General features: G+C 38.1%; 1 pseudogene; it reads left to right on the forward strand.

Moving 5' to 3' along the window:
* Positions 1–951: 951 nt before the first annotated feature.
* On the forward strand, positions 952–3,371 carry LOC119528562 (annotated as a pseudogene).
* Positions 3,372–24,935: the final 21,564 nt, after the last annotated feature.

Below are 24,935 nucleotides of genomic sequence, written 5' to 3' on the forward strand. Positions count from 1 at the left end.
GTCTGTTAAACATATGTTGCTGGGATAAGTGGCTATCCATAAGCAAAAGAATGGAGGACCACTATTTCACACCATACACAAGAATTAACTCAAAATAGATCAAATATGGAATAAATATAAGAAACAGGACTATGAAGCTCTTAGCAGAAAATATAGGGAAGTAACTTCAGGATCTTGTGTTAGGCAATGGTTTCTTAGACTACATCCAAAGTACAATCTACAAAAGAAAAAAAAATAGATAAATGGAAGCTCATCATAATTAAAAACTTTTTGCGTCAAAGGACTTTGCATGAAAGTGAAAAGACAACCTACTCAATGGAAGAAAATATTTGGAAACCACATATCTGATAAAGGTTTAACATCCCTAATATATACAGAAATCCTATAACTCAACAATAAAAAGGCAAACAACCCAATTTAAAAGAAAATGGGCAAGAACTTGAACAGACATTTCTCTAAAGAAGATATACAAATGGCTAAAAACTACATGAAAAGATGCTCAACATTCCCTAGCTGTTAGGGAATGCAAATCAAGAGTACAACGAAATACAATTTCACACCCACTGAAATGACTACTATTTAAAAAAAACAATAGAAAATTACAAGTGTTGGGGAGGATGTGGAGAAATAGGAACACTCATTCATTGTTGGTGGGAATGTAAAATGGTGCAGTTGTTGTGGGAGACAGTTCGGCAGGTCCTCAGAAAGCTAAAAATGGAATTGCCATATGACTCAGCAATCCCTCTACTAGGTATATCCCCAAAAGAACTGAAAGCAGAGTCTCAAAGAGATATTTGCTGTGTTTGGTAGGCGTGGGCTGCATGGAGCTAGATTCTGTGAAGCTACCCGGACCCACGGACCCACAGTCCAAGTGGCCTCTACTGCCGGAGATGTTGTCCGGGAAGAAAGCGGTGGTCAGAAGTCCGTGCAGGGACAGTGAGCAGTGCTGACAATGGTTCTGAAGTTGCCGCTCTGCCCAGCGGCCTGTTGGGCTCTGCTGGGCCCTGCTGAGGACAGGCCGGGGGCAGCTGGGGAGAACACTGCCCACAAGAAGGAGCTTCTACGGGCCTTGCCCCCCAGGGGTTTGGCCGATCTGCCCGGGTCTCTAGGGCCTCATACAGGTCCTGTCACCCCCATGGAAATGGGAATAGCTGAGACTCCGGAGGGGCAATGGGCCAGCCGGGACAAGCAAGCAAAGGTAGAGTACAGAGAAATGGATGAAAGCTTAGGCAACCTCTCAGAAGCTGAGTATTATTCAGAAGAAAGAGAGATATGCTAAAGCAGAGAAGGAAAAGAAGCTTCCCCCACCATCTCCTCAAGACCCACCCGAGGAAGAAAATGAACAACCATCTGGTGTGGAGGGTGCAACTTTCCAAAGTAGACTTCCTCATGACCCGATGACTTCTCAAGCAGCAGCTTATTTTCCAGATATCATCAGTGGACCACAGCAGACCCAGACTTTGTCTGTTCAGTAGAAACTGCACATTTCAGCTGTGGTTGGATAACCCAAAGATTTAACTGACATTTGAGGCTACTCTCCAACAGTTAGAAGCGCCTTATAACAGTAATACTGTGCTTGTCCGCCAAGTTCACAGTTATTTAGAGGGCACCGTCTTGTCAGTTTCAGCATCTATAAGAGTAAGAGGTTGAAACCCCTACCAACTAAAAAAGACACAAAAGGTAATAATTATAGGTTCTGGGGTCTCAGGCTTGGCAGCAGCTAGCCAATTGCCAAGCTTGGGAATGGATGACACACTTTTTGAAGGCAAGGATCATGTGGGTGGATGAGTTGCTACACTTGTCAAAGGAAACTATGTAGCTGGTCTTGGAGCCATGGTAGTAACAGCTTTTGAAGGGGATCCCATGGCTGTGGTCAGCAAACAAATAAATATGGAACTGGCCAAGATCAAGCAAAAATGCCCCCTTTATGAAACCAGTGGACAACCTATTCCTAAAGAGAAAGATGAGATGATAGAGTCAGAGCTTAAGAGGTTGCTAGATACTACATCTTATTTTAGCCATCAACTGGACTTCAATGTCCTCAATAATAAGCCAGTGTCACTTGGCTGGGCATTGGAAGTTGTCATTCAGTTACAAGAAAAGCACGTCAAAGATGAGCAGATTGAACATTGGAAGAAGACCGTGAAAACTTAGGAAGAATTGAAAGAATTTCTTAATAAGATGGTAAATTTGAAAGAGAAAGTTAAAGAACTCTATCAGCAGTACAAGGACGCATCTGAAGTGAAGCCACCCAGAGATACCACTGCTAATTCTTAGTGAAAAGCAAAACATAGGGATCTGACTGCCCTGTGCAAGGAATATGATGAATTAGCACATATTACACAAAGAAAACTAGAAGAAACAATTCAGGAATTAGAAGCTAATCCCCCAAGTGAGTTATATCCATCAAGGACAGAAAAATATTTGAATGGCGTTTTGCAAATTTTGCATTTGCTAATGCCAAACCTCTCTGTACCCTCTCTCTGAAACATTGGAATCAGGATGATGACTTTGAGTTCACTGGCAGCCACCTGACAGCGAGGAATGGCTACTCATGTGCCTGTGGCTTTAGCAGAAGGCCTAGACATTGAATTGAATACAGCAGTTAGGCATGTTGGTGATGCAGCTTCGGGATGTGAAGTGATAACTGTGAATATCCACAAGTCAAATGCAGTTCTCTTTACCCTTCTATTAGGTGTGTTGAAGCAGCAGCTCCCTGGTGTTCAGTTTGTGACAACTCTTCCTGAGTGGGAAACATCTGCAGTCCAGAGGATGGAATTTGGAAATCTTAACAAGGTGGTGCTGTGTTTTGACCGAGTGTTCTGGGATCCAAGTGTCAATTTGTTTGGGCATGTTGGCAGCACAACTGCCGGCAGAGGTGAGCTCTTCCTCTTCTGGAGCCTCTATAAAACTCCAATATTATTGGCACTAGTGGCGGGAGAAGCTGTTGGCATCATGGAAGACGTAAGTGATGATGTGATTGTTGGCCAATGATTGGCCATTCTGAAAGGGATGTTTGGTAGCAGTGCAGTGTCCCAGCCCAAGGAGACTGTGGTGTCTCTCTGGCATGCTGATCCTTGAGCTCGGGGCTACTATTCCTATGTAGCTACAGGATCATCTGAAAAGACTATGATTTAATGGCTCAGTCAATTACTCCCAGCCCCTCAATTCCAGGTGCCCCACAGCCAATTCCACAACTCTTCTTTGCAGGAGAACATACAATCTGTAACTCCCCAGCCACAGTCAATGGTGCTCTGCTGAGTGGGCTGCAAGCAGCAGGAAGGACTGTAGACCAGCTCTTGAGGGCCATGTATACCCTGCCTCGCCAAGCCACATCAGGCATCCCTGCACAGCAGTCCCCAAGCATGTAAGACATATGCATCCTAAAGGAAAAGGCTGATGTACACATCTTTTGCTATAGTAAGCAAAGCTCTTCTCGCAATATGAGATTCAATTAAGAAACTCATCCTGGCATCTGGGCTTATGATCAGCTATTGCTGCTCCTTTTGGTCAGGTGGCCAAGGAGGTTTTCTCCTTTGAAAGACTCAGAGCATAAGTAGGAACTTGTCCATTAGTTTGGAATCCTGTGCTCTTCATAAAGACTGAGGCAAGCAAGCACTATGAAATTAACATCTTAGTCTCTTGGTATGTGGCTGTTTATGTTGAGTGAGATAAGTCAGGCACAAAAAGATATATATTATATGATCTTACTGTTATGAAATAATTAAAATAAGCAAACTTACAGAGTTAGAATCTAGAATATAGGTTTCCAGGGGTTGGGTTGGGTTTAAAGAATGAGGAGCTGATGCTTAAATTGTATAGAATTTCAATTTGGGTTGATTGAAAAGTTTTAGAAATGAATGGTAGTGATGTTAGCACAGCATTATGAGTATAACTAACAGCACTGAATTATATATATGAATGTGGTTAAAAGAAGAACTTTTAGTTCATATGTATGTTACTAGAATAAAAATTGAAAGATAAAACATAGGACTATACAATACAGTGAACCCTACATTGAACGATAGACTATAGTTAATTGTACAATTACAAAAATGTCCTTTCTTGAATTATAAAAAATGTATCACACTAATACAAGGTGTTAATAGGGTGGTATATTGGGAAAAAATATACCCTAATGTAAACTATGGACTATATTCTTTCATCAGTTGTAACAAGGTACCATACTAATGCAAAGTGTTAAAAATGGCAGTGGGTAGCAGGGAGAAGGTATATGGGAATGCTATATTTTTTACCTGATTTTTCTTTAAACCTACAATTGTTCTAATAAAAACAAACTTTGTAAAGAATCCACAAATTACCTCCTCTCCCTAAAATAAAGTAACTGCTGTAAATGTAAAGTGATCTTTCTGTTCCCACCTCTATAGGTTTCCCCACCTGTCTACAGGTTGAGAGAGGTTGAGGCATACCCTTATTCAGATATGGCCAAGGAGGATAATGAAGCAGGAAGGACCTCCCAGACTGCAAAATTGCTTTGGACCAGCACTGCTGTGTGCCTGAAGTTCTTTTTTTCTGAACAACACTGGCTTTTCTTCTACTCTCTCTCTTTGGCCAATATGTGTTGTATGTATGGTGAACAACTTGCTTTTTTAATTCACAGGACTCTCTATCAAGTGGAACCATATCTATAAATGTTAGACAGGAAGAGATCCTAGAAATCATTTAAATGCTGTGGATGGGTGAAACTTTTAGAGCACCTTCCATGGAGAGGAGTTGGGTGAATTTTGCTTGTGGGAAGGAAGTCAATATTTGTGGATATACTGCCATAGATTGTATTATTGCTTCTAATGAATTGCTCCCTCCATCCATGTAAGAGGTTTATACATCCTTAGCCCCTGCCCTTTCCATGGGAATGCGCACATCCCTGCTTAACACTGATGTTGAGATTGGCCACATGGTGTGTTTTAGTCAATCAGTATGAATAGACTTCATTTAAGCCACATCTCATCAGAAGCTATAAGAGGTTTCTTGGGTGTCCTTCACTCTCTTACTCTTTTCCCTTTGCCATGAGAACTGGATGTACCAAAAAGGGGCTGCTTCATCCCTGGGATCATGGAATCAGAAAACTTACAACATGCAGGCACGTAGGTGACTCATAGCCACCAACATGTAAAGCAGGTGAGAATTAAATATTTTTGTAATCTACTGAAACTTTGGTGTTGTTTGTTACTGCACAAAAACTGAATCTCTTGGGAATGGATTATTCTTAGGGTATAAGAACTGTCTTAGTATTCCAGGGCTACTATGACTGTTAATACACCATGTGTTGTCTTAAACAGCAGGAATTTATTGTCTCACAGTTTCAGAGGCTAGGAGTCCAAAATCAAGATCTCAGCAGGCCCTGCTTTCTGCTGGAGTCTGTAGCGTTCTGGTGTTGGCTTGCCACCATCCTCGGGATTCCTTGGCTTGCATCTCTGCCTCCATCACATATCTTCCCTTTCTGGTTTCTGCTTCTCTAACTCAGTTGTCTGTGTCTATGTCTAACTTGCCTCTCCTTCTAAGGACTTCAGCCAAATGGATTAAGGTCCACCCTGATTCAATTTGGTTTCAACTAAACAGGATCTTTGAAGATCTCTATTCACAAATGAGTCCAAACCTTAACTAATAATAACATCTTCAAAGGTCCTATTGACAAATGGGTTGACACTCACAAGAACACAATTAATACTTCAACTTGTCTTTTGTAGGGGACATGACTCAATCTCCAATAGGAACTCAAGACAAAAAATTTGGACTTGAAAAATCCCGCTTGTATTTCCAATAACCAGAAAAGGAAAAATTTTCTCATGGGGCAGATGCATTTTTGTTGTTGTTGTTGCTGTGGTGTTCTTATCTTGTTCTGTTTTTAAATAAGTTTTTATTTTCCTTTCCTGATACACGTGAGTCTCCAGTTTATTACGTGAACTCTGAAATCATCTGTTTGTTTTTAAATATTTTATGGAAGAAAGATTTGAAGGCTTTAGACCTGGTTTTAAATCGCGGTTCTGCTACTTGTCAGCTCCATGACAACTGGGTGAGCAGGGTAACATTGACCCTTCCCACAAGGAGAGCATTGCAGCAAAAAGTATTGTCCAATATGTGTAATTGCTATTTTTCTTTCTCTAGAGAAATTTTTTCATGCTTTTTAATCATGATGAAACTTTATATTCCAAACTCTATTTCAATAATCAACCTCATCGTAAAAATTATATAAAGAGTATAACAAAAATGTCTTTCTTCCTGAAATCATCTTTTCAAACTGCATTTCTTCACCTCCATTCTTGGTGTATAATGTGATCAGTTTAGGAAGCATTAAAATGTTTCCAAGTGCCCATCTGTTTTCAGGACTTTCCTAAGACAGACAGGGGTAGACAGAACATTTCCTATCTCCACATCATCCAACCCACCTGCTTCCATTTATCATAGTCTTCTTGTGCTGCTCTCTCTTTATAGCTATCTTGTCTCAGTTTTCTTCAGTGACGTTTCACGACAAGAAATAGTGTGGTAGTGATTTCTAGCTATTTGGTGAGTTTGGTCCTTAAATTTAAAGTTCCTTTTATTTTCTCCCAACGAAGGCTTTTCTTCTGGGATAAATCTTAGTCTATTGAATCCCTTTCATGTTTCTCTCCCTATTTTCCTCTGCTTTATTAGCTCTGAAGCCCTCATGACTCATCCCTATCAATACTCTCTGAAGGTTTTAGGTGAGATGCTCAGCATCTCAGTACGAATGCTTCTTCCCAGTGGGAGAAAGTCAGAGGAAGCACTGTGGGGAGGGAAAGATATGTCCTGGGTTTCATAGCAGGAGTCCTGATTTTAATTCTGAAACTACCACCTCTGCTCCTTTTGACAAGTCATTTCCCTTTTCTGAATCTGTTTTGTCTTCTGCAGAAAGGGTTATTCCCAGGGATCTATGAGAATGCAAGTATGTATAAAGAAAGTTTTATTTTGACTCAGTTGATGACAGGTTATTTACTGCAGAGATTTCTTCTCTTAATGGGCAAACCATATAATGGTTTTCCCTTTGGCTTGTTTACAAAAGACTTGAATTATGTGTTCGATTAACTTATGCGAATTCCACTATCCTCTTTAAGCAGGGGTAGATGGAAGGAGAGACAGACACACAGAGAAGTAGACAGAGATGGATAGAACTACTTCAACAACAAAAACAGCAGTGATCTGTTCTATTTCTTGAATGTAGGACTTACTGAGAGGTGATAATGCCAGCAACTTCCTAAGGGATTTCCCAGTGTGTTTTTTAATTCATGATATTTTTACCTGCTTAATGTAGAATTTGGCTCCTGCACCTTTCATTTGGCACCCATGCACCCTTGGGAAAACGTCTGCTCTTTCTCCATTCAGCTTGCCTGGAATGTGTTCTGAAAGAATGATGATCATGTTTTGAGTGCCTAACTAGCTACCCTGTACTTTACATACATGCATACATCATTGCTCTCCTGAAGTGTATATTTTATTTGTCCCATTTCCTCCTAAGGAAATTGAATCTGAGATATTTAGTAACTCGCGCAAGGTTATACAAAGCAAAATTCTTGCTCAATTGGCATGTTTCAAATTCACCATCATCCTCAGGTCCAACAGGATAAAATGCAAGCTCTTAGCATGGTATATAAAGCTTTTCATGATCTTGGCATTCCTTGTACCTCTTCACTTAGTACCTCCTCCTGCTACATTCTTCACACACCTGCTGCTGAGAAATGCTCACCTTCTTCCCCTGCACCATGCTGTTCCCTTCATCTGTGTCTTGCACCTGTGTCTTGGGAGACATGCCTTACTCTGCCTGCATAACTGCCACATATCCCTTAAAATGTAAGGCATGGAAGGCATTATTATATTGGTTAAGAACACAGCTGTTCAACTCTTTCAAATCCTAACTATGTGCTCATCAGCAAGTTATTTTATTTCTCTCTGCTTCTGTTTCCCTGTTGATAAAACAGAAATAATGACAGTATGTTTTAGTTTGCAAGCTGCTAAAACAAGTACTGTACAGCAGGTTGGTTTAAACAATGGGAATTGATTGACTCACAGTCTTGAGGCTAGGAGAAGTCCAAAGTCAAGGCTTTACGAAGGTGATGCTTTCTCCCTAAAGACCGTGGTATTCTGAGGCTGGCTGTCAGCAATCGTTGATCTTTGGCTTTTCTGTCACATGGCAATGCACACAGCGTGTTGTCTTCTCCTTTATCTTCTGGGTTCTTCTGTGGTTCCAGCTTCCAACTGCTCCCAGTGGCTTCTTTTTCTGCTTTCAATTTCCTTCCTTTATAAGGAGTTCATCCATACTGGATGAAGGCCCACCCTCAGTTCAATTTGGGCATACCTTAACAAATAATTGCTTCAAAGGTCCTATTTACAAATGAGTTCACACCTATAGCACCAGGGATTAGGACCTGAACATGTCTTGGGGGATGAGGGGAAGGGTGTTGTGATTCAATCTCCAACACAGCACATCACAGATTTGTTGGGAGGATTAAATGAATTAAGATACACAAGTATCTAGAACAATGCCTGGAACAGGGTAATGCATTATGTAAGTGGTTTCTCTTATTTACTTCAGGGATCACCTCCCCCAGGAAGCTTTCCTTGATTCACGCTCTTCTATCCACCAAACTGGGCTTATAACCATCTGTAACGTTAATCTATAACTTTAATTTGTTTTAGAATTATTTGTTCATGTGGCTGCATCTACCATTAGATGTGTTTCCTGGCACATCATTGGGTTCATAATAGGCCCTCAATAATTTGGCAAATGAATGACCAAGTAAATGAATAATAATAATAATTAACCTGTATAGGCTACGTACCATGTGTTAGGCACTGTTTTAAGAACTTTGCATGCATTCTCTAATTTAATCTTTTCACAAATCTGATGAGGTAGGTACTATGATAATGCCATTTTACAGATGAGAAAACAGACAGGGAGATTAATATATCTAAGGTCAATCACTAGTAAATATGGAAATAAGGATTTAAACAAGTAAATATATCTAAAAGTCCATATTTTTAACCACTTTCTTTACTTATCTCTAAGTGAATTTAAGAGGGGAGAGAGGAAGAGAAGGAGTGAAGGAGAAGAGAGCATAAAGAGGGAAATCAGAGTGGAAAGGGGATAAATGAGGGAAAGAAGGAAAAATAGAATAACTGGAAAACCATAATCTTGGTTCACCTCATTTGAGTCCTTTCAAAATTGCCTTCACTGACTTCTGGATTTATGTTAATTCCTTGACTTTTCATAAAAGTCACTATAAAAAAATAGCCATATGGAAACCACTTCTTGACTTGCTGTGAAAAATCATTTGTGAGCATTTTCCATTATATCATCTAATTCCTCTGCATAATGCCCCACACAGGGAAAAAAAAAAAATCAGAGTTTGATTCTGGTGAAACCTTTGTGTCTCTTTAGGCATTGGCTATTTCCTTCTACCTGATAATTTGAGTTTTCTAACTGCCTCTGCAGTGGCTGATGGAAAACTTAGAATAAGACTTTATGCTCAGTCATGGCAATTGTATTGACTCTGTTTGGAATATTTACTTTTCTCCCTTGACTGTTTTTCTACCCTAAATTTTAATCCTATCTAACTAATTTTATTATAGTTTCTTCTTCTGCCAGCTGACTGAAAACCTATCTAGACGAAGGTGGTGCAAATGAATATATTGGGTTGAACATCTGTATAGGGTGATGGCTACCATCTATGGCTTGGCATCATTCTAAAACACCACCAACTTATAGTATCCAGTATACTCTTGTTATCACTTTACATAATAATAATTTAATAATAATCATCTTTTGTAGATAAGGCTCAGAGATTTTCTGCACTTTGCCCCAAATCACGAAACTAATAAATAGCAGAGTCTAGGAACAAACAGAACTTTCGACTCCATGTTGGTACCTCTTATTTCACAGATGGTTGTCATTCTTATCCTCTTGAGAGCAACATCAAGTAGGTGGTTATACTTCCTAGAAATCATTTTAAAAATCCTTGTTAGGAATGGAATACTAGGTTGGAAGGAACAATGTTATGACAGTATTGTGATCTTCTGCCTCGTATGTGACCTAAATATATTATCTATCTAACTCCTACCTTCAACTTTTAAAAGTAAATTATATTTCCTCTATCACAAAAGTCACCAATACCCATTACAGAAATTTGGAAATCTAGTAAAGTGGAAAGAAGAAAGCAAAAAAATACTCATAAGCCTACCACTCAGAGAAAACAACTGTTAAAATTAGATCTATATCTTTTAAGTTATTCTTTTCTATGCATAATTCATTTCCAATTACCGTAGACATTCCAAGAACTGATGGGAGAATGGCATGCTTCCTTTCTCCAACATGCTAAGGAGTTTCTGTGCTGATTATTTTCGGTTTTCCACTCAGTTCCATTGTTTACTCTTCTCAACTCTGATCTCTGCTCTAATTATCTGAGCTCAATCACTACACTTTTGGGTTCCATTTTTCTCTGACTTCCAGTTGGATTCCACTAATGGCAGGTGCTGGCAAGAGATTGGAGGAAGGTAGGAGAGAGGTCTATCAATATTCCTTTTACTGCTCTCTCCTGATGAACCATGATTTTGTCAGTGGCTGTGTTTCCATTTCTATGGCTACATCTCTCTCTGATGGTTCCCCTTCTCTTGTTGTAGCCTTTGCTGTGTTCCAGTAACAATCATTCCATCTCCTGCCCCTTCATGTCTCAATAATAGCTTCCCCTTATTGCTATGCCTTGGGTGTTCCATCATCTGTCACTTGGCCTTCTTTTCCTCTCTGTAAAGAATGCCTTCATTGAGCTTCCTGAGTGAACCATCTGATTCCCATCAGTTCCCCAACTGATACAGTCTCCAGTTTTAGATGGAATGGCCAATATTTGTCCACAGTTAAAGAAAATCAAAAGTAGTTTCTGTTCACTAAATGTTTGCCTTCCTCTAGATTAAGATTTTTTATATTTGATCAAAGCATGTTTTGATGGGCAAGTAGTTGGACTGAGGAGTAGTGGAAATAAGATTAGATTTAAGTCAGATAACATGTTTTGCTTTTGTATCTGTCATATCCTAGCACTAAGAACTTGTGGGAAATTCTAGAGCCTCAGTAAGACTTGACTTCTTTAGCATGGTAGCAATGATAAAGAAGCCTATCAGAAAGCTGTTGGGAAGAACAAATAAGATGATCCAATAAAAAGACTATTATATGGAAGTACAAATACAGCAAGGTATTTTAAACTTGACTGATTACTCATATGCTATTTTTGTAAAGAGTGGATATTAGATATAGAAGTACTACAATAACAGAATTTGTAAACCTGTTTTAATTCTCCATAGTATTCATTCTATTAAGATTGAGGCCTGTCTTATTTCTGCCATACTTCCACTGCCTAGCAGACTGTTTGGCACAGATTAGCTACTTTGTAAATATGTCAACTGATAGTCACTGAGTGCCTAAGAAATGGTCCCTATCCTCAAAAATCTTACTGACTTGTAGGGAAGACTGACAAATAAATACATACAAAGCAAGATATATAATTAAGAAAGCACAAAACTCATTCTGATGAGCCAGGAGAAAAGACATGAAAATGAAAATTTATGTGGGTGTCTGGGAATGACACATGATGTGGTGTGACTACCATAGCATGTTTGTGACAAAGAGGGGCTCAGGTAAAGGGAGTGGATGGGAAATAGGGACATTGATGCAAAATATGTTTCTGGGTTAGGATGAGAAAACTTGATAACTAAATGTAAGGAAGAGGCAGAAGGAATAATCAAGAGTAGGTTTAAAAGTTCTGACTTGGATGACTGCATAGATCAAGGTATTCAAGTGATATGAAGAGATGCTTTGAGGGCTGATGTCATAATTTAGTTTGGGGGATACAATAGGAAGAACCAGTGGGACATGTAAATAAAGACGTTTGAGAAACTTTCTGCAACCTTGGTCTAGAACTTATAAGAGAGTTCAGGACTGCAGAAATATGATGTGGCATTTTAAGAATATGGCAAAAAATGAGTCATTTCTAAGAGTTGATTTTTTAATAGTAAGGTTTTATTACTTTAAGCACTAAAATTTAAAAACATAATCATTTCGATGAAGATCCTTCTAAAGTTTTATTGCGGATTTTCCTGCCACCTTAAATGATGCATCTGGAACCAAATTTATTTTTTTTTCCTTGATGGCTCAGGGTCATCATTATAATCATCTGTTTTGATAGCATGCTATAATTCAGTGATACTGTGGGAATAATTGAGATGCATAGAGCTATTCCATGTGTTAAACAACTTTAGGTCATTGTTGTGCTTTTTTGTTCTTGAGTTTCAGTTTTATCATTTCTATGATCTCTCATTTGCTGTCAGCTGTCACTTCCTGCAACAATCAGCGTGTCACCTTGAACTGATGTACTGTGTCCTTTCAATCACTTGTCCCTCAACTAATACTAGTTGGGAAACCAGATAATCCAACCTGCTAGCTATGTGCAGAGTATGTGCCCACTCTTTCACAAGAAGAAATAGACAGTCTCCCCTAAGTGGGAACTATATAAGCTTTAATGAAACACATTCATGACACTTCTTTTGTCTCTCCAAAGGACTTTTGTACTTGCTGCTTTGTTCTCAGTGTTGGATCACAGAGTGGCCATAATTTTAATTCTGGATTAGTGAAGCATTTTTCTGTATATGAGAAAAAAGGATGACATCAAACACTGGTTCAAGATAGCACAGTTTAATGCATATTTTTAATTTCCCAAAGATATAATCTATTTTGATTTTCATTAGTCATATAGGTTTGAAGTTTCAGATTATTTTTTAAGTTCATTTGCAAAAGAAATAAGAGATTCCATTTGATTAGCAGGACGTCAGTGTCATTTAAGATTGTGCAAGGTGAATATTTTTAATTAGAATACTAGTTAGTATTTTCAAGGGAACTAGATTGAACACTCCAGGTTTCTTCAGGGTGTGCCCACATTTTTTGGTACTTATGCCCTTGCGTTGTTTTCTGGGCAAGTTTTATTGGTGCATTATTTTGTATTCCCCTGTGCTGACACCCTGGAATGTATCATAGTCTCTTCTTCAAGTTGAAGTTGTCATTCACTATTTGTCACCATTTGTCACCACAAATCCTGCTTTGAAGTTCCTTCTCTCTCCCACATGAACATTTGTTAGCAGTTTCTTGGTAGCTTCTACTGGGTTATTTGTCTCCAAGGAATATCATTTTTGGTTTATTTTCTCTGATATTCATTTAATGATTTGTCACTTCAACTCTAGCTATAATTTTCTGTCAATTATATTGTAAATTTCTCATGCATCAGTCAGCTTGTCTCTTGATGTTCCTCCTGTTATGTTTTGTCTACAGAAATTTTCTTCCCTCTCTAACCTCTTGTTTTTGAGAGTAGCATCTTGTCCTTTTTATACATTATGGCTAGGAATCTATTTCTTACTTTACTCCAGCAGCTGAGAAACAGTATCAAGAAACATGCATATGAAGTGGCTCCATCCACTCTTTAGCTTTTGTAGCTTTTGGTATCTACCCACCACTCACATAATCTTAATCTTTTTAAACAAATGCACTGACTCATCCAAAGAAAACTCTTTTTTATTAAACACTTTGCTCACTTCAAGTGGGAGACTCTGTATTCTCTGTATTCAGACTCAAAGGTTGGCTTTCTAAGACAGTAGTTCTGCAACCAGGCTACATACCAAACCAGTTGAGAAATTAAAAACAAACAAACAAACAAACAAAAAACATCAGATGTTTCATTTGGATTTGTTATGTTTGAGTCAGGACTTATCTATTTCAAAATATCTTTATAGGTAATTTTTATGATTGGCTAGGTGTAGGAAGCACTGATCCAAAGTGTTGAGTAATGAAGGAGAGATTTCAATAATTGGAGCATATCATTTTCAGAAAATGAGACCATCTAATAAATTTTTGACTTTCCCTTGTCTCCAATTTAATTGATTTTAAGATTGAGAAAGGTAATCAGGAAAACCTCTGCCCTGAATCTCATTCTCATGAAGCAGAAGAGATGGGGACCTTGGGAATCTGAGACTGCAATAAACTTCTAGGCACTTTAACAATCAAGGAATAAAATGTGGGGTATTGTTGGGTATTTTAGGAAATCAGATTTCATTCTCCACTCATTCAAAAGAGTTACAGAGTACCTACAATGAGCCAGTTAATTTAGGCAAAGATGTGATATGCTCCTATGAGTAGAGCTTTTAAAGGGAAAGACGGCTCAAAAAGGAAGGACAGCAAGCTTTAAAATGTACTCAGGCAACAATGGAAACCAACATGACTACATAGGGAGCCCTCCCCTGAGTCTGAATTCTAAAATTCAAGTGCAAAATATGGAAGGAATGACACATAACAAAACTACAATAAAAAGTGTGAAACTTTGAAAATAGCCAAACCCTCTGAAGTAGGTAGAGTAGTAATATGATTTCCGTTTACAGATGAATAAACTGAAACTAAGAAGAATTAAGCAATTTGGCTATATCCCATAGATAGTATCCAGCCAAATGGTGCTGAGTCCTATTCCTTTATTTCCTCCACCACATTTCTGCCAAAAGTCAATCCTGCTGGTTCCCTGTGGCACAAATGCTAAAGCAGCTAAGCAGTCTCCTGCAGAAAATAAACCTGGAATTCCTACTCCTCTTCCTAAACTACAGATAACCTACATAACAAAGCAAAAGAAAATACCAGTAAGTCAACAAAATAATTAGCTGAAATTTCCAAAAAGATATTCTCTAAGAGCAAAGGAGTAGTAATATACCTTTCGTGATGCCAAAAAGCAGGATGTGTGAATATGTTTTTTTTTTTCCTGAGTGAAATTTTACAGTCTACCATATGGTTTGAATCATTGTAGTCAACTGCCTGATTTTGAAAGGGTGGCTTGAATGTCTTCTAGTCAATGGGTTTGAGGGGCCAGATCTGAATCTTGTTTTATGACCAATTTATATCGTCTCCTTTCATGTCCTGATATGGTTATAATTTAAGTTCTTAAAACTAACTTAGTTTAGTTCTTATGAATGTCCTGAAACCCCACCGAATGCAGCTTTTCGGGTTTAAGTGAATCCCAAGCTGGGACTCTGAAAAGCCTAGAGATAGGCTTCTAAATCATTAGTTGACTGCTTAATATATATCAGACAAACTCAAAGGATTTGGTAATTACTTAATCAATTCTCCCAACAAATCTCTGCAGTAGATAGTTAATACCAGTGAACTCATTTTGACAATGGAAAACTGAGGCACTAGATGAGTATATAGAGTTGCCTTTTATTCCTGAATTTTACGCAATTCTAAAAAAAAAATAGTCCTGTTTCCTTCCCTACCTTCCACCTCCAGTCTAGAGCAGGCTATTTTCCAGCAAATGATGACAATAAGAACCAGAGTGAAAATACTAAACAGCAAGACACTGATATAGAACGAGTTGAGCTAATCTTTCTTTAGAAAATCCTTCTATCATCACAGATACATTTATAAACCTTGCCTAGAGCATCAGAATTGATTGAAATACCGAATCTGTGAGCCATGATCTATTTTGGAAGGGAGGGAGAGCACAAGCAGCATTTCAACAAAAAGACAAGTGATATTCTATTTGAACAGAACAGTGAGGGTCATGGCCCATAATTTACCAAGAGTTCTTTGCATCTTTGGAAGAACTGGCAAAAAGGACATTGGAAATAGATCATGGGATTTCTGGGCAAAGGGCAAAGGAGTGATGTGTATAAAGTGATCTTTCCCAGGATGTAAGAATTCAGAACCCAGTCAAAAGAGTCAAGTGGAATATATGTCTGAGATTGGAGGTCAAGGTGGTTATAAGGAACTAGTGAGAGTTTGAGTCTTTTGTGTTTTATTGTATTTCCCTGCCCAATAGTCAGTTGCAAAGGTGCATAAAAGTTACTGTGGAGTCTGATATTCACTACCTTCTATTTCAGGAGGCCTTAAAATCATCTAGAATCCTCTATGTAGGAGCCCCACACAACATTAGAGGTCATTAAGTCCAAGGTTGCCATTGTGTAGATGATGAAACCTGACATAAAAAGATGAAGTGACTTGCCCAAGGTTACAAAACTCATTAGTCATAGCCTATAGATAAGAGCCTGGAGTTCCTGGCTTCCAGAGCTTTTATTTCATTAACACTATAGGGTTCCTGCCTTTGATTAATTCATTCCTTCATTTAGCAAACATGATTGTGTGACTGTCTTGTGCCAGGCATGGTGCTAGGTACTGGAGATTCAAGGAGAACTAAACTAGTCTCTGACCTTAAGAAACTCATAGTCCAGCAGAGGGCCCCAAAAGTGTTAAGATAATAGCTACAAAATGATAAATGTCACAAAAGTGCATGCTTTATAGGAACAGAGAAGAAGGATGAGTTTAGAATTTAGAGTGCCACAAAATTCCCTCTCTTTACAGGCTTGACTTTCCAAAATCAATTAATTACTTTGGAAATCTGATTCATGAGTCTTTGATCTAAAATGAGATAATTTAAGAAAATAGATTTTTCTTCTTATGAATGCCAGTCAAAAGCTATCATATATGTGCAAATGTATTTTTTCCTGGGGGTTTAATTTTTTATTAAGTTTCCTTTGAGAGTGATCAAAGAGCAGAACTGATTTCTGTTCCTAATACCTTATTCCTAAACTTACAGGAGAAAACTCTCAGCTCTGCAGCCATATTTTACCATAAATCACATGGACTATTGACTCTAAAGCCAGGACAATCAGATGCTTACTCAAGGTTCTGTGAAGTCAGAATGGGGTTTCAGCATATTCATGTCTCCCCACCTAGTCACAATCATCTTCAGCATTCCTTCAATAAGCTCTCAAGTTTGGCTTCATAAGGTTGTCTCACAACTATCTTAGGAACACAAAAGACATAAACAGCAGACCAAGGTCATAACACAAAAGATCCTTCACCCTGAGATTAGAATGCCAGGTTTCTCACGCTAACATGACCAGGTTTAAAAGTTTCCATTTTAAGCAGTAATGTGGTGATGGTCATCAAAGTAAGTTTATGTTTTAAAAATGAATTTAATGACTATAACTGCAGTATAGGGTACAGTGCTTTTAAAAATCATGAAACCATGACTGCAGATGACATTTCAAATATATACTCTTCCAACATAAAAACATTTATGAAAGTTATTAGGCAGCAACTTTGGGAGCTGTGTAATTTTTCATGGAAGAATGGTATAATGGTTAAGGGCTGCAGCATTCACAGCTTAAGTTAAGAACATCAGCTCCCTATCCCTTCTGCAGTTGACCAGTTGCACACCCACACAATTACTTATGCTCTTTGGACTGTCATTTCATGAAGCAGAAAAGCTGGGCAATGATTTTTATTTCCTCCCATACTTATGGTGAAGTATAGGAATTTGTTTCAAGGATGCTTTTGAAATTCAACAAGTGAAAAAAAAAATCAAAGTTTTCTTATGCTGACTTACTTTTAATTGATGAAGAAGAGGAATGATACCCTTTTGCATTTTGAACTCTTTTCTGAATGGCTTACATATATCAAGTTATTGATGTCCCAAACTCATGGCAAAAAATGCTGTTGAGCAATGGTGCAGACATCCACAAGAATGCCTGGGATCTAAAGACTTTGTCCTCAAGCACAGGCAAAAACTGCACAGATGGTCATAAAGTCAGGATACTCAGTATCAACAGAATTTAAGACCAGGTAGTGTGATTTTGTAGAATCAGAATATTAATGTTGATATGTTAGGTCATGGACAGAAATACAAAAAACAAATCTGGCAATACTCTCAGAGGGATTGTGATTGAAGGTCTTGGGTATATCACACAACTACATGAGAAACACCTTATTAGGCTTATTAGGACAACATTCTTGAAGAGCAATTGCTTGTCTGTTTTACCCATGGTGAGCACCAAAATTTTGACTCCCATATTCAGTCCACTTTTCCAAGCTATGTATCTATTTATATCTACATATAATAATATTTAGATAGGTATGTTAACTTGAGACTTCATAAAGAAAAAGCTTTGATGAGAATGACCAAACCTGTCTGTATTGTGGCAACTCTATACAGTTTTTTTCCATGTACATGAATGAGCCATACAGGGCATTATTCTGTGTTTTGATGTCAGTCCCTGCATCCTCTTCACTAATGAACAGGTGACAACTTTCAGACAACGTAAGCAAGCATATGATCTCTCTTTTACTCTGGTCTTGTCTGGTCTACATCTTTTTCTGGATATCCCAAGCTGCTGCTGCTTTGTGCTTTCTGCCACAGGGAAATGTTTCTTGCCTCAGGTTTCTTGGTACTGATCCTTGGTGCTCCTAGACTGGGAATGTTGACTTATGAGCCTGCTGGATGCTGCAGCTCTCTGTCTCTTTAACCAGAGTGCACTCAGACCATGTTTTCTGAGTATAGCTTCATTCTTTCAGTAGGAACAACATTTTCTCAGGACTTAAAGGCATTAGAATGGGACAATTTAAAATCCTATTTTTAATACCAGAGTGGTCTACTTTATTATGCTGGCCTCTTTGCGGCATCATGAAGTATCCTATACAGCATTGTTAAATTCCCACCCTATACTCCTAACAGCACAGTGACCACTGTTATAGTTCAATTCTATGCTACATTATAGCACCAATGAATAATTTTTTTCTTAATTAATTCTTTCTCCTTTCTTTCCTTTATTCTTTTCTTTCATTTTCTCTTCCTTCTATTAATACTTACTGAACATTTACTAAATGTTAAGCACTGGGCAAACAAAGATAAAATAATATTATTTCTTGTTACTACTCCAAGCTCACAATCTAGTGAAAAGGACAATCAACTAAACAAAAAGCTACAAAGCAGTGAGATAATTACTGAATGAGGGGTATATACAAACTACCATGGGGATAATTAATTATACTGGGGAATGTAGAAACTTTTCAGGGAGAAACTCCATCAAAGTGAACTGACTCTTGAAGAGACAACATATTTTTCATCAGGGGGAAGGCATTAAGTCAAATAAAAAAATGATAGGGCTGTTTGAGTATGTAATGCACTAGTCATTGCTACACCCTAGTCCAAAACCATCATGGCTTGTGGTAGTACATTGGGAGTAGCAGCCATATCTACACCATGTCCAAAATCCTCCAAATATCCTCTCTAAATTTTCCTGCCTCCAGAATACTCATCACATTTTTTTCATCCCTTCTTTATTTGATGGTTTTATTCCCTTCAATCCCCAAATCTCCCCAAACTGCACTTACATTCTCAACCTGGTCTCTGTGGACATATTCAAATATGTCACTAGCCTTCATCTTAGAATGTCTATGAAGCTAAGAGAATAGTATTTCCACTCCCCAGCCCACAGAAAACATACACGCCATCTTCTGAAGGCTCCAGATAGACATTGATGGATCTTACAACATCAGCATGTCAGTGTAATCCATTGTGCCAGACAGTAGATGGATAAATCCATGAGTTCTTACCAGACAAAACTGTTGATAGCAGATAGAATTTATCCTGAAAAACTACTGCATTTTGCTTGCGGGTACAAATTCTCCAGTGCTCCATATCTCAAAAGTTGGCGGGAACATAAGTCAGGAATGCTGAAAGCTTGGCCCCAGCTAAGGGTTTCCATATTTTACCATAATCATGACTCTCAAATTGGTTTTGAAAGTTCATTTTATTTTAAATAGAATAGAACATCTCCTCCCATCTCCAAGGGCATAATTTAATCTCATTTTTGGCCCCAGGAAAAATTCAAGTGGGCATCTTTTGGCAACATGCTTCAGATCATTACAAACTTTACTATAGCAAAAAGTACAATTCAATTCAACTAATATTTGAGAGACTGTTATATAGATAGATAGTATGCTGGGCTCTGGGGAAATAGGAAACTTAAAGATGAATAAGGCACAGTCCCTGCCTGCAAAGAGCTCACAATTCAATGGTTAAAATAGATCTTCACACTGAAAATCATATTGCAGATATATAAGCAATTTTCTATGGGAAACAAAAATATGCAATCATCAATTTTGCCTAGTGAGTGTGAACAGGCATCAATAAGATTATGCTGTTTGAACCACACACATTTCTAGAAGACCAATACTTGTATACTAGCCCCAAGCAACTGTATATATACCTGCTTGGAAAAGGAGAATTTGTGCCCTTACTTGACTACTTACTATGTGGCTTTGTATGAAATATCCAACCTCTTTAAATCTTAATTTTGTTTTCTTTTGTGTCTATGCCTTTGATGTGGGAATAATAATACTAATCTTGAAAGGATTAAGTGGGATATGGAGAAAAAGTGTTCTGTGAACAATAGAGGACTCTATACTTTTTTTTTTTTAATTAAATTCAGTTTTATTGAAATACATTCACACACCATACAATCATCCATGGTATACAATCCACTGTCCACAGTATGATAACATAGTCATGCGTTCATCACCACAATCTATCTCTGAACATTTTCCTTACATCAGAAAGAACCAGAACAAGAATAACAAATAAAAGTGAAAAAATAACACCCAAATCATCCTCCCATCCCACCCCATTTGTCCTTTAGTTTTTATCCCCATTCCTCCATTCATCCATACACTAGATAAAGGGAGTGTGATCCACAAGGACTTCACAATCACACTGTCACCCCTTGTAATCTACATTATTATATAATTGTCTTCAGGAGTCCAGACTGCTGGGTTGGAGTTTGGTAGTTTCAGGTATTTACTTCTAGCTATTTCAATACATTAAAGCCTAAGAGGTGTTATCTATATAGTGCATAAGAATGTCCACCAGAGTGACCTCTCGACTCCATTTGGAATCTCTCAGCCACTGAAACTATTTTGTCTCATTTTGCATCACCCTTTTGGTCAAGAAGATACTCTCAGTCCCACGATGCCAGATCCACATTCATCCCCGGGAGTCATACTCTGCGTTGTCAGGGAGATTTACATCCCTGGGAGTTGGGTCCCACGTAGGGGAGAGGGCAGTGAGTTCACCTGTCGAGATGGCTCAGTTAGAGAGAGAGAGGGCCACATCTGAGCAACAAAGAGGTACTCAGGGGGAGACTCTTAGGCACCATTACATACAACTTTAGACTCTCCTTTGTGGTAATGAGCTTCATAAGGGCAAGTCCCATGCTCAAGGGCACAGCACATCAAACCGCCAGTCCCAATGTTTGTGACAACATCAACACCAGTCCAGGTGAGGATGAGGACTCTATACTTTTTAATTATTACTATTATTCTGTTGATTAACCTCTCTAGATGAAATAAGAAGGATATTATAGGATACTATAGACAACATACTTAGTTAATCAGTAGAATTTGTTAGTACTACAGTTTTGATCCAGACCAGTGCCTTTCCCACGAATTGCCCAGTAGTAGAAACATGGTTGATCCTGGATGGTTCAGCTCCCAGATGTTTTAACAATGTGATAGAAAAGCAGTAGGCTGCTTTCTTAGGATTTCTGTTTTTCTGATATTGGCCATATTGTTTGGAAGATGTTGGTGTAGAAGACAAATTATACTTCTGGTCTGAGGTAAATTCATTTTAAATAGCATCTTCCAGAGCTTTACAAAGTGTTCCACTGTGACTGTTAAATGCAACACAGGCTGGTCTCCATTGATTTCTCCTTCTGCTGGCTATACCGGAGCTCTTCCTTTTTCCTTCATGATGACCACTGAAGACAAAGCCTTTAGTAAACTTGGTGAAGATTTGTACCTCTCTGAATTGCACACATATTACTGCAGCTTGCTTTTCCTCCAATGCAAGCCTGTGGTTTTGCTCTGCAGTCTCAATTATTTCCTCTGCTATGGAACAGAGATGTCAGGCAACATTTCATTGCTCCTTGCCTCCTCTCAGACAAATGAAGAACCAGCATAGCAAAAAGGAATATCAAAATCATTAATGGACTTGAGGGTCACCGAATGAAATACTGCCAAACTCAGCTGGGTGATGAAGAGGGTGAATTATAAGGAGCCAGATGACATGCTAAAAAAGAATCCTATCTCCATGAAAACAGATGATTCTGTAGGTTTCTGAACAGATGGATATTCATCTTATATTTTCCTGAGGCTATTGGCAAGTGATTCTGGTGAAACAGTTTAAAACGAAGGTGAAAAATCATTCTGGTTAATAAAACCTCTGTACCAAGTTTTTTGGATCCCCTTTAAAGAATCACATTGTGAAAATACAGAATATTACAGTCTCTCTGGGTTTTGGACCAGTGATGATCTGGCATAAGCCAGGAAGGCCTCTGGTCCCAGGAAGTAATACCTACCAGTGAAACCTGGCCTGTGTTTTTTTTCTTTAGTTTTAGGCTTACAGAATTAAAGTCAGCCTTGAAGCAAGATACTTTCATTCATCTTCACCCCAACACGTGCCAGCCAATTATAGCTTTTCCTCTGCAGAGAGGAAGAAATGGTTCCAGTTAAAGGACATAATTTGGTGCCCTCCAGTGGCTTGACCTGGCATCGTCTCTTGACCTCGCAAGCTCCTTTATGCCTGTGGGAAGGACAGAGCTCAATATATCTTTGAAGGCCTCCTTGGTTGCTTGCATGTAACTTCCACTCTAAAGACAGGAATCTGTCTTCAAGACAATAATTCTCAGTGAAGCAGCAATACAGGGACAAAAACAAACTTCTCAGTCTTTTCTTTGCACAAAATGCTAAGAACAATGAAAGCAATGTATAAAAATTCCAGACTCCATAACATCTCTTGTAGAAAAGCCACTTGTCTTCTTTGAGCATGACATTTTCTGTGGAATGAGAGTTTGGGCTAGATGACCTCAAATGGTTTCCTCAAATTCTACCGTCCAGTGATTCTGAAATCCTAGGAGACGGAGAAATGTTTCTAGCTGAGTTTTGCCACTTGAACACTTGGTAGAATGACTGTTATTATTTTGAAAATTTAATTTGCTTTAAGAGTTTAGAATACAAGCTACAATAAATGCCCACTTTAAGTCATGCATTGTATGAAAAAGTATGTGTCGAACATATCTAAGGATTCTTATTGCCCCTACCCTTTAGGATGATTAGGTGGCTGCCCTGAAAACCCATCAAGCGAAAGCATTCTAATGGCACTTTTGACAAAGATGAGAACATATAACTGTATTTTTACAGCACTTAATGGTAGGTACATAGTTAGTGATCAATAGAAGATTGCTAAATGAATGAACAGATGAATAGGAAAAGAAAAGGAACATCTGTCTTAACTCCTTTAGTGCATAAGCAGATAAAGCAACTATCTTTATGATATAAGGAACAAGAAAAAAATTCCATCTATCTCTTTATCCTCTTTCTTTCTTGCCCTGTTCCCTCCCTCAGCTGTACCTCCATGATGAATCTCATCATTAGAAATCCATTGATTCCTTTGGGTAACAGGAGGCTACTTTTAGGGTTCTTCTTTATGGAAGCAGTTATTTGGCAAGAATAACATTTTGTGGCTGGTAGCAGAAGCTCAATAAAAGATTGTTGAATAAATAAAGGAATACATCAAACCATGATTAGACATGAGCACTTTTGTTAGAATAGATTTAGAGAAGATTAGCAGATCAGTCCCAAGGCGAGAGAACAAAGTGAGGGGAAAGAGGGGGAAAAGCCGCTAGAACATGAAACATCATTTAAGGAGAGCAATTCTGTTTGGAACATTAAAATAGGGAGCATTGGTTAGGTAGGAGAATACACTTTTCCTCTAGATCTGTGCCTCACAATACAGTAGCCACCAGCTACATGTAGCTATTGAGCACTTGACATATGGCTAGTAAAAAGTGAATGTGCTGTTAGTATAAAATACACACCAGATTTTGAAGACATTGTGAATATTAATTTAAAATATCTCATTAACTTTTCATATTATAGTTTTTTAGACCAGAGGTGATCATGGCATGAAACAAGAAGTAACAATGGTGCTAAGTGGTTGGATTCTGAGTATATTTTGAAGTTGGAACCCACAGGAATTGCTGACAGATTGAAAGCATGTGAAAGGTAGGAGTCAAGGATGTCTCCAAGGGTGGATTTGCCATTAACTGAGATGAGAGAGTGTGAAGGAGGAGATATATGAAGTCAGGCTCAGAGATGTTAAATAATTTACCCAAGGTCACTCTAGGAAGTCAGAGAAAAACAGAGTTACTTGAGCTGACAAGTAACTGATTTTCCATCTTTCTTATTTTATAGATGAAGAATTTGTTCTCCAGTAAAGAGAAGTAACTTGCTCTAAGCTGGATTTTCTTGACTGCTAGACTAGTAGTTCATTTTTTCATCATACTACAGCTGTAAAAATCAAATGAAACTAGTTTCAAGTATGTCTAAAAATACATAAATGAAAGAAGAATCACTGGAGGCACTTTTGGCGGTTGGCGGATGCTTTCATAACCCTCAGGTAAAGCATATGCTGGCCTCTTGAACATAAATGCTAGCTAGGTAATTGGCTATACCACTTGAAATCAGGGTAAATGCACTACTTCCTTATTTAACACTTAAACTAATTTAGAGTGAAGGTAAACAGTATGTAACCATCCCTTAGGCAAGGGAAAAAGTCCCCATTAAAGCCAAAAATTCTATCCTTGACCCTGACAAATCTCATGATTTAGGTGAAAGCAGAGGATATAAATAAAATATAATAAATCATAAAATACAAAAGTTATCATTTGAAATTTCTCCCATAGAATATTATTAGAATTCAATATATGTTAAAATGGTTGTGGTTATTTATCTGTTTGATTATGAGATACAAATGTATTATTGTCCCTTCATATTTGCTGACCTTGGCTCTAATGACATTTTTCATAAAAGATTCAAACCATCTTGGCATTTAGTGAATTTTTGAAAAGAATCATTTGTATAAGTCAGCAATTGCTGCAATAATGCTTCATAACAAAGCAGCATGAAAAGCTCAGTAGCTTACAAATATAATTTTTTTTTTCTTTTTTTCTTTTGGTGGTCTTGTATCTAAAGATCAGCTGTGGCAGCTCTGATT

The sequence above is a fragment of the Choloepus didactylus genome, chromosome 3 (assembly GCF_015220235.1).
Source record: "Choloepus didactylus isolate mChoDid1 chromosome 3, mChoDid1.pri, whole genome shotgun sequence".
Taxonomy (NCBI): Eukaryota; Metazoa; Chordata; class Mammalia; order Pilosa; family Megalonychidae; genus Choloepus; species Choloepus didactylus.